We start from the raw sequence: 10,331 nt of genomic DNA, 5'->3' as shown, positions 1-10,331 counted from the left end.
TATAATCTTGGTATGGTATGCATTGATTATATCCTCATTTAAGGTGGAATTTTTCTGGGGGCACCTGGGTGGCTCAGTCAGTTAAGCATCTGACTTCGGCTCAGGTCATGGTCTCACAGCTCATGAGTTCGAGCCCCCGTGTCGGGCTCTGTGCTGACAGCTCGGAGCCTGGAGCCTGCTTCTGCTTCTGTGCCTCCCTTTCTCTCTGCCCCAACCCACTCGCATTCTGTCTGTGTCTCTCTCAAAAATAAATACACATTAAAAAAATGTTTTTTTAATAAAAAATTTAAAAAGGTGGAATTTTTCTGGTTCCTGATATAAGTGATTTTCAATTGTATCTTGGACATTTTTCATATTATGAGATCCTGGATCATATTGCAATCCTCTGTTTTAGCAGGCGTCCTGTGACACCACAGCAGTGGAAGAAGGGTGGTGATGCTTTATCACTGGCAGATGGTACAGAAGTTCAGATTCCCCACTTGGCCTCCACTGAACCTTGAGATTGGAAGCAGAAGAGCATCTCGCTGTTGCTGGGTGCAGGTAGGAGCTCAGGGCCCCCACTAAGCCTCTGCTCACACTGCAGGGGGGCGGGGATGCCTAGTTACCACTGGCATGTGGTAAAAGTCTGCGCCTCCCTCTCCTTCCTCTCTGACACCACCTTGGCAGGTAGGGGTGCCTCATTACCACTGGGCAGGGCTGGGGTTCCTGGCTTCCCTAGTGGTCTTTGCTGACAACCTGGGGCAGAGGTAGGGTGGTCTCATTACTGCTAGGTGTAGATAAAAGTTCTGACTCCCCAGTTGGCCTCCTTGACACCACCCAGGCAGAGGACAGAGAAGTGTCTTGATATAGTAGGGAAAGGGCATAAGTCTAGGCTCTTTACTCACATTTTTTTCCATGTGTTTGGCTGGAGTAGAGCAGTTACTGTCCGAAAGTTAATCTGTTTCACTAGGCTGCCACTCTCCTTGTCTTTTAGCTAGAGGGAGCTGACTTTTCTTGCTGCTTTTTTTGTCTGTGACTAGTGGCTTCTCCAGCACCCAGGGTGGGCTTCAGGAGTCAGAAAGAAAACCCTGTCACCATGCTTCTTGGGTCCTGAAATCCCTAGCAGGCCTGCCTTCTCTCCACCTTTTATAATCTTCTTATGTCTGTTTTATATGCAATGTCCGGGGTCTCTAGCTGTACTTAGCCAGAGGATTAGGGAGGTATGTGTCTACTCCATCTTGTCCCAGAACTGGAAACTCAATTTCAGATACCTGTGGTTCTGCTCTCACTGCCTTGGTACTGCAAGGCGATGGTTCCACATAGGAAAATGGACATTCAAGCCTATATGCCTTTCACTGCTAACACTCACCACCCCTAAGTTTTAGTCCATCTAGTTGGATGTAAAGGGTTTTAGCTCCACACCTGACACAATATAGTGTATCCCCTCCAGTGTCAGTGCAGCAGGGGCAAGTAAGATAGTTCTTGTGCCAGAGATGCAAATCTCCTAGATGTTAGGTGGTTTGCCTCTGGCTTGGGAAATACGCTTCTTCAGAGAACATACCTGCCAAGACAGGACTTCTCCTCTATCATGGAGGCTCATCTGCTTTCCCGGCATTTTAGAGCTTAATTGACTCTGTCTCTTGTGGATACATTCTGTACTGGGTTAAGAGAAGGAACCGTCACTTTTATATATTTCAAACGTGCTCTCCAAAAACAGACACAAGCACTTCAAGGCTTTAAATCCTTTCTGCTGGCACGCATTTCAAATAGCCATTGGAGCTGCCACTTAAGGAAATGCAGTTTGTACATGGCACAGAGGCTCACGACCCAATGGGACAAAAAGGAGCTGAGATCCAGCCCAGGCTCTGCTTGCCAAATCGTGTACCCACAGGGCTGCATCACCCAGAGGGGGTGCCTTTTTCAAATTTGCACAAAGGCTCCCTATAAGCAATCAGCTGGTCTCTGAACCTAACAATAGCAGTATTGCAGCATCTCAAAAGAAATACTCTCTTGTATTCCATAAACTCATTATACTTGAATATTCAGTTGATGCTCATACATAATTTATATCATCACTTCAAAATAATTTATTTTCAGATTTTCAGGCCTATTAAAACGAGCTCTGAATCATCCGGGGTAGATAGAGCACATTGCAAATTTTGGCCAAGGTCAAATTGGCTTTTTAAAAGGAATTTCCATCCTTATCCCCCTGAGACTGCACCTTCCCATTAGTAACGTTTGTTAATTACCAGGTGCTGGGCAGGTAAGTTAGGCTTCCTGATATGCACAATCTTCTGTCCCTTCGCTGTAACAAAAACCTTCCCCTGCTGCCCTACTGTGTGACAGATCAGTATGTCCTTTCAGGCAATTCAAAATTCTTGCCATCTTGGAATGGCCACATCATTGATGAAGTCTGGGTACTGAAGGTTACAACAGGTCACTAAGCAGTTATGAGAAAAGGCCCATAACTCGTCTCCTTAGGCAGCTAGTGGCCACTTAGTGGATACATCTCTTCTCAGAATTAAAGCTTTAAATTCCTTGGATCAAATAGACCTTATAAAATAAGCCATTGGTCCTGGTCTTACTATAAACTACATGGTGATTTGGGTGTAAACATTTGGCTCACATCAAGACAAATCACAAAAAAACACCAAGGTATATCCTGGTTTCTTCCTTTTTTTTAGGTGTACAATATAGTTGATTCAACAATTACTCAGTGTTCATCACAAGAGGTGTATTCTTTTTGTTTTTTAGTTTGTTTAATTTTTTTTTTTTTAATGTTTATTCATTTTGAGAGAAAGAGAGAGGGGAAGGGAAGGAGAGAATCCCAAGCAGGCTCCACGCTATTAGTGCAGAGCTTGATACAGGGCTCAAACTCACAAACCATGAGATCATGACCTGAGTCAAAGTTGGACATTTAACCCACTGAGCCACCCAGGTGCCCCACAATAAGTCACCTATTTCACCCATCCCCCCACCCACCTCCCTTCTGGTGACCACCAGTTTAGTTTGTTCTATGTGTTTAAGAGTCTGGTTTTTTATTTGTCTCTTTTAATTTGCTCATTTGTTTCTTAAATTCCACATATGAGTGAAATCATATGGTATTTGTCTTTCTCTGGCTTATTTCATTTAGCGTAATATACTCTACTTTCATGCACGTTGTTGCAAATGGGAAGCTTTTTATTTTGATGTGGTCCCAATAGTTTATTTTTGCCTTTGTTTCCCTTGCTTTGGGAGACATATCTAGAAAAATATTGCTATGGCCAATGTCAGAGAAACTACTACCTGTGCTCTCTTCTAGGATTTTTGTGGTTTCTGGTCTCACATTTAGGTCTTTAATCCATTTTTAGTTTATTTTTGTATATGGATTAAGAAAGTGGCCTAATTTCATTTTTTTGTATGCATACCCTAGTTTCTTAATTACCGTTTATTTCTTGACTTCCCCAAATATTAAGTAATATTTTTAAAAATACTAATATTTTCTCTCAATGCTACTGTACCACAGGGTTCATATCTACTGGATGAGGAGTTTTAGCTAGCTAAAATACTCTAATTTGTATATGTCCCAAACAAGTACAGTTTCATTGAATGATGTCCGTTTTTCCCCACTTTTTTCTTTTAAACATTTACTATCATTTTCCTAATACATTTAAAACTTTTTCCTCCTTCGTGTGGAAATTGGTTTCCCATCTACTAAACTCTCCTTTTTCAAATGTACTCATTTCTAACAGGAAAAGCAGGAGTTTTTAAATAGCCACGACCTTTTTTGCAAAACACTATTATGCCACGAGGAAGACTTTGAAAATCCATGGCAAAGAAAAATAAAATCAGTTTTGGAAAGTTGCTATAAGTTTTATTTATTTATGTTCAAGTTTATTTATTTATTTTGAGAGAGAGCACACACGCACAAGGGGTGGAGAGAGGCAGGGGGAGAGGGAGAGAGAAAATCTCTCCACAGGCTCCTCAATATCAGCACGGAATCCAACACAGGGCTCGAATCCACAAACCTCGAGATCGTGACCTGAGCCGAAATCAAGAGTCAGATGCTTAACCGACTGAACCATCCAGGGACCCCTATCAGTTTTCTTTTAGTAGTTCAGGGAGAACAGAAAAAATTCCTATTGTCTTCCCATATCACGTGTGTCTCATTGTGTAAAAGTGTAATGTGTAGCATTGTACAAGAATTGCTATTTTGAAAAAGAGATTAAATCACAGAACTTGACTAATACAACTCTCTAAAATATTTACCATAAGTCTACATCTTGCCATATGAATGGACTTGCGCTACTAAAGTGTTTAGTTTTTAAGTGTTTGGTTTGGAAATATTTATCCAATGTGAATGATTAAAACAAACCTCATTAAAATACCTTGATGCTGATCCTCATTCTGTCATAAGCTATGAGAACTTAGCTAAGACACTTTCCCTGGACCTTCGTTTCTACAACATCTGAAAAGTGACGAAGCTAAATTAGATGCTCTTTGTTTATAATATTTTAATTTTATTTTTAATGTTTATTTTTGAGAGAGAGTGAGCATGAGCAGGGTAGGGTCAGAGAGAGGGAGACAGAGAATCTGAAGCAGGCTCCACCCTGTCAGTGCAAAGCTCGACACGGGGCTCAGACCCATGATCTGTGAGATCATGACCTGAGCTGAAGTTGAATGCTTAACTGACTGGCACCTCTAAATTAGATGCTTTATTAATGGCTTATTGTCCTATAACTCTATATCAAATAGTTCTTGGACTATTCTTCGGAAGTCTCAAATTGTTAGAAGTGTTCATTTCTTTTTTCTTTATTTTTTTTAATGTTTTTATTCATTTGTGTGTGTGTGTGTGTGTGAGAGAGAGAGAGAGAGAGAGAGAGAGAGAGAGAGAAAGGGCTTGAGCAGAGGAGGGGCAAAGAGCAAGGGAGACACAGAATCCAAAGCAGGATCCAGGCTCTGAGCTGTCAGTGCTGAGCCCAACGTGGGGCTCGAACTCATGAACCTCAAGATCATGACCTGAGCTGAAGTTGGACGCTTAACAGACTGAGCCACCCAGGTGCCCCAAGAACTAATCATTTCTAATTTGCAGATGAAGAAACTGGATTTGAAGAAGTTAAAGAACTTGCCCAAAGTCAAACAGCTAAACCATGGATTGGTGGATCCCTTACCCAGGTCTATCTGATTCTAAAGTTCATGCTTTTAGTTCTACCTCCGAGGCAATTCTCGCTTTTCAGGAGTCCCAGAGGAGAAGAAACACTGATTTCCATAATTTTAGCATGAAATCTATACCCTGTAGGAGAGTCTCCTTGGAGACAGTACTGGACTACTTGAGCAGTAGCCTCTATACCTTGTCCTTCAATGAACTGAGACAGTGGTTCTCACTGTGGTCCCTGGACCAGAAGCATCAATAGCACCTAAAACCTTGCCAAAAATGCAAATTCTCAGGCTGCACCCTATAAATCACAAACTGAATCAGAAACTCTGGAAGGAGATCCAGCAATCTGTGTTTCAACAAGCCCTCCCAGTGATTCTATTACTGCAGTTTGAGAACCACCGCACTGAGATGTGTGACCTTGGGAAATGCATGCGAGAGCTCTGAGCTCCAGCTACCAGCTCTGAAATCCTAGGGTCCTCCTATGACCTAACTTTTGAATCAACAGAGGGATAGATCATATTCATACTCCTAATTTTAAGAACTGATAGCCAGTAGAAGGAGAAGGCAGATGGGTGAAGAGGACAGCCTTTCATATGTCCCCCAATTAGCCAGAGTAGCAACATTCATTGTGATGATGTATGGCCATGATGCCTGTGACATCCCAAATTAGAACATCTTTTTTGGAGTCACTCTCAATGCAGCTAGCTCTTTGGGAATTTAAAAATGTATTAGGCGACTTGGAACTCAGGTCAAAGAAAGAATCAATTAAAAATATGCATCGTGTTTCCTTAGCCCCACTTTAAGTCATTCAGGAGACAGTTTCTGGGAATGGAGTCTAATAGATCTGTTTTGCAAACTGGAACAAAGTAATATCTCACTTCCCAGGAGTCATGCCCCCCTCCCCCCCAGGAGATGACATATATTTTGGGATCCATTTCAGCCAGAGATGACATAACCGGCCTTTCAGGTAGATTTCAGGAACTCATGTTTCCCCAGCTTAGGAATGACTCAGCGGATGGCAAGGGAGGATGAATGGCCTTAAGTACTAAACTGGCGCCAGGGGTCATATTCTCATTATTTATTAAACATTTTTCTGGCCCACGGCCTAAGTCCCTATAACTCTATGCTTATGTAGTGCACAACTTGGGTCAGAAATCTCTTCATTAGGCCTAGTTCTGAGGTTAGAAAAGATGCCGTTTTTCACTTGTGAGATCGAAGCTCCTGATCCATCATCGGAATGCCTGTCAAATGAAAGAACGAGTTGGTAGAAGGAGTGCACAGGCCAGATTTGGTTTGTAAATAACGGAGATGGTTGTACACCACTTTGCACGCACACTCTTACCTGTTTCTGTCATGATGGGGAAGGAAGCAAATGTGTTCGGAGGACTTACCATGCCCCAAGTGCTCTATGCATGTTTTTCTCCTGGGATGCTCACAACAACCTCGTGAGGGTGGACTTGTTGGTGCCATTTTGTAGGCAAGCAAAAGGAGACTGAGATTCCTGAAATCGCACAGCTGATAAATGGCAGGCCCAGGAGTGGGGCGTGTTTCTTAACCGCTCACTTTCCTTGCTGTCTGATACTGGATTAGTACATGGGCAAAATGCCTCCTCAGAACTGGGGCTCAGAGTACAGCCTTGAAACAGGCTGATGTTCCAGAATCATAGGCCCTCCCCTTGAAATAACAGAGGCAGCCGATTTGGGCACAGAAAGGGAAAAATAAGTAAAACCCTACTTTTTGTTGATTTGCTTTATCAAATCTTTTAGACATGTAAAATCACCTATGAGTTTGTCAATCATTTATCTTTAATATGTATAAGATAGAGATGTTATAAAGACTGTAATAAACACTCAAGTGTCTATCACCCACCTCTGTGTCTCATTTCTTTACTGTCTTTTACCCAGAAATCACCACTGTCCTGAGTTTTTGTTTAGCCTTTCCTTGCTTTTTTTTTATTACATGTCATTGTATATGTATGTACAAACTATATTGTTCACTTTGTTTTTTAACTTTATATGTAAGGTATTATACTGCAAGTATTTTTGTTTAAAGTTTATTTAGAGAGAGAGAGCACGAGTGGGGGGAGAGGCAGAAAGAAAGGAGAGAGAATCCCAGACAGGCTCTGCGCTGTCAGCATGAGCCCCATGTGGGGCTCGATCCCACAAACGGTGAGATAGTGACCTGAGCCAAAATTAAGAGTCGGACACTTAACTAACTGAGCCACCCAAACACCCCTATGCTGCAAGTGTTTTGCCATGTGCTTTTTTATTTAACATTATGCTCCCCGATTTAATCTATTTTGTCACATAGAGCTGTAATTCATTCATTCATATTATCATTAATTCATGAGAGTATCCCATCAAATGAACATACCATGAACATACCACGATCTATTGCCCATTCTGTCAATGGACATGTGGGTTGTTCCCGGTTTTTGACCATCCCAGTGCTATCATGAGCATTCTTACACATCTCCTGATCAACACATGGGTGATCTAGGTACATACTACCTAGAAGTAAACTGCAGAGTTTTAAGGTATGCATATGTTCACCTTGATAAGACCATGTCAAATCGTTAAGAGTATGGACCTCTTTACACTGCTACACAGCAATAGCTAAGCATTTGTATATCCCAACATTTGATATTGTCACACTTCTTCAGTGCCTTCACCGGTCTGGTAGGTGGAAAATGGTAGCTTATAGTTTTAATTTGAAGTTTTTCCATAATTAATTTGGTGGGACGTCTTTTCATAATTTTATTGGCTTTTCTGATTTTCCTCCTCTAAGAAATAAATACTAGTTCCTCTACGTGGCTCACAAATCCTCTCTTTATCTTTACCCTCCACCCTCCTATTTCCACAGTGTGGACGAAGGGTTGCAGATACATGAGAAGTGGTGAAGCAGATGAAGAGGAATGGGGCATAACGTGTGTCCCAAGAAGAGGCAACACCGTGTTTGGAAGCTCAGAAGTCAAGGAGAATGCGGTGCATTCAAGAAACCAGCTGGTTCTCACACAACACAATGCTGAAGTGCAAGCTTTGACTTTAAGGTGAGAGAGTTCTGAAACTGAAGCAAGTTTCAAGACAGACCACCCTGTAGTAATTTCCAAGTAGATATCCAGAGACCGGTTATATGACTCTGGAATCCCTTAGCCACATAAGGATATAAAACAGTTGAGAGAGTAGAAATGCAGGAATGATTTGTGGAGGTGATTTTTTTGGAGGGAGAGCTGTTTCCTTCAACCTCTCCAAGGGGACAGGGGGAGGGGTGCTACCCTTTCACCTCAAGATTAGAGAGAAGGACCTTGGTGGAACCAGGGGGAGAATTTCATATGCATCCCGAGGGACATGGTGTTGAGAGGACATGGTAGATAGCGTCAAGTCGTGCTTTAAAAAGTGCACGGGTGAAATGACTGGAGTCCCCAGTCACACACTAGGACAGAGAGACCGGAAGTGGGCACAGCTTGACTTCTACACTTGGTGTGGCATCTTTGCATAACAATGGCCAGGGAAAAAACTGCAATCCTTTCCTCACCTCTCTTCCCTTGCTTCAAGCTCCTGGTGGAGTCAGAGACTGAGCAAGATACAGGAGGTGGAGGAGGTGGGAGTACCACACAGGAGAAAAAGAGAAAGCACCATGACCCAGCCCCTTCCTCCACAAGCAGCCAGACCCCATTGGGCTCCAGCCTGGGGATGAGCACAATTTCATTTTAAATCAAATTTGGTGTTTTCTATGTTGTATGGGACTGGATATTTTGAAATCTTGAACTGAGAAGGTGCTTGACACTGGAAGTGACCATGGTATTTTCTATCATCCAGCAGGAAATCAAAAAGCCATTGAAACTGCTGGCATCTTCATCCAAGTGTGAACGAAGAGAGTCATGGGAAAGGTTAAAGGAACGGTGGGAGACCGATGTTAAGTGGTTTCCTGATAAAGTTCTCTGAGTTCTGATTTTCAAAGTCAGTGTAACTGGAAGGCAGCAAGGGAAGAGACTGTAGAGAAGGTGGCCAGATGAATGAATCACATGGGGATCTGGGAGTTAAGGCCCTTGAAAGCTATTGAGGAACACTATGTAGGGGAGTTTTGTGATCAAAATCGTGCTTAAAAAAAACATATGCCTTTAGTTTCAGGGTATGTGATGATTTAAAGGGCGGTAGAGGCAGAGGGTGCCCAGAGGAAGCCCTGGTTTAGGTGACACATAATGGCAGCTCGAGTCCAGATTACTGGCAGTGAGAATAACAGAAATGGGAGGTTTTGAGAGAAGTGATAAGCTTGATAGTAATTGGTGATGGAGCTCATGTGCGAAGTCAAGAATGGTTCCTACATTTCTGATTTGAGCCACTAAGTAATCAGCAATACCATATGCAGACATTAAGAGTTCTTTGACCCTTTAATATTCTTGGGAGATACACAGGGTAAACAATAGCACCTCCGTCTTACTGCTGTGGTGACTAATAAGAAAGCCAATTAATTTGCTAAAGTCCACACAACTCATTACATGCTGAGTCAAATGACGTTGTTTGAACTAGTTCTCTCTGATTCCATTTAGAAACAAATGCCCAACCGTAGGTGGAGTTAGGTGAATAATTTAAAGGAAGAGAGAGAGGAACCTGGCTGGCTCAGTCAGAAGAATGTGCAACTCTTGATCTCATGGGTCACGAGTTTGAGCCCCATGTTGGGTATAGAGATTTCTAAAAAATAATAATTATTATAATAAACTTCTAAAAAGACAGAAGAAGAGAGAAGGAAACTGGGTCATGATATGGTCCTTAAGCTTAAGATATTTATACATTCAACAATTTCAGCAAAAGATAATTATGCTTCTTAGAATCATGGAAACATTCCATGAAACCCTGGATTTCAATACAGTTGAGAAAACTCTGAACTGGCCTAAGTAACCTTTCGCCTCTCGCAGCCACAAGATTCTAACATTTATATTTTGGGGCAGTATTTCTCAATCCTTAATGTGTGTACAAATCACATGGGGATCTCATTAAAATGCCAATTCTGCTTCAGTAGGTTTGGGGTGGGGCTTGAGATTCTGCTTTTTAACTGGCTTTCAGCGTATGCTCGGGATGCTGGTCTGACTTTTGGAAAAGCAAGGTTTCAGATGAGCGCAGATGAGCCCAGAACTTCTCAGAGTAGTCGTGGGGACTGAGAAAGACCAAAGGGGAAGGACCCAAAGGAATCCCAGAAATGGAATTATGTTAGGGAT

At 42.2% G+C, this 10,331-nt stretch overlaps 1 long non-coding RNA gene across 1 annotated transcript in view; it reads left to right on the top strand.

Moving 5' to 3' along the window:
* The first annotated feature begins 258 nt into the window (after nt 1-258).
* LOC123381624 overlaps nt 259-10,331 on the top strand; it is a 36,019-nt gene continuing 25,946 nt past the window's right edge. The window contains exons 1-2 of the long non-coding RNA XR_006588878.1: nt 259-540; nt 7,979-8,165. This is a non-coding gene — a long non-coding RNA (uncharacterized LOC123381624). The remainder of the gene's footprint in view (nt 541-7,978; nt 8,166-10,331) is intronic.

The sequence above is a fragment of the Felis catus genome, chromosome D4, assembly GCF_018350175.1.
Source record: "Felis catus isolate Fca126 chromosome D4, F.catus_Fca126_mat1.0, whole genome shotgun sequence".
In the NCBI taxonomy this organism is placed as follows: domain Eukaryota; kingdom Metazoa; phylum Chordata; class Mammalia; order Carnivora; family Felidae; genus Felis; species Felis catus.
The sequence above is the reverse complement of the archived record's forward strand: the minus strand, read 5'-3'. Positions and strand labels throughout refer to the sequence as shown.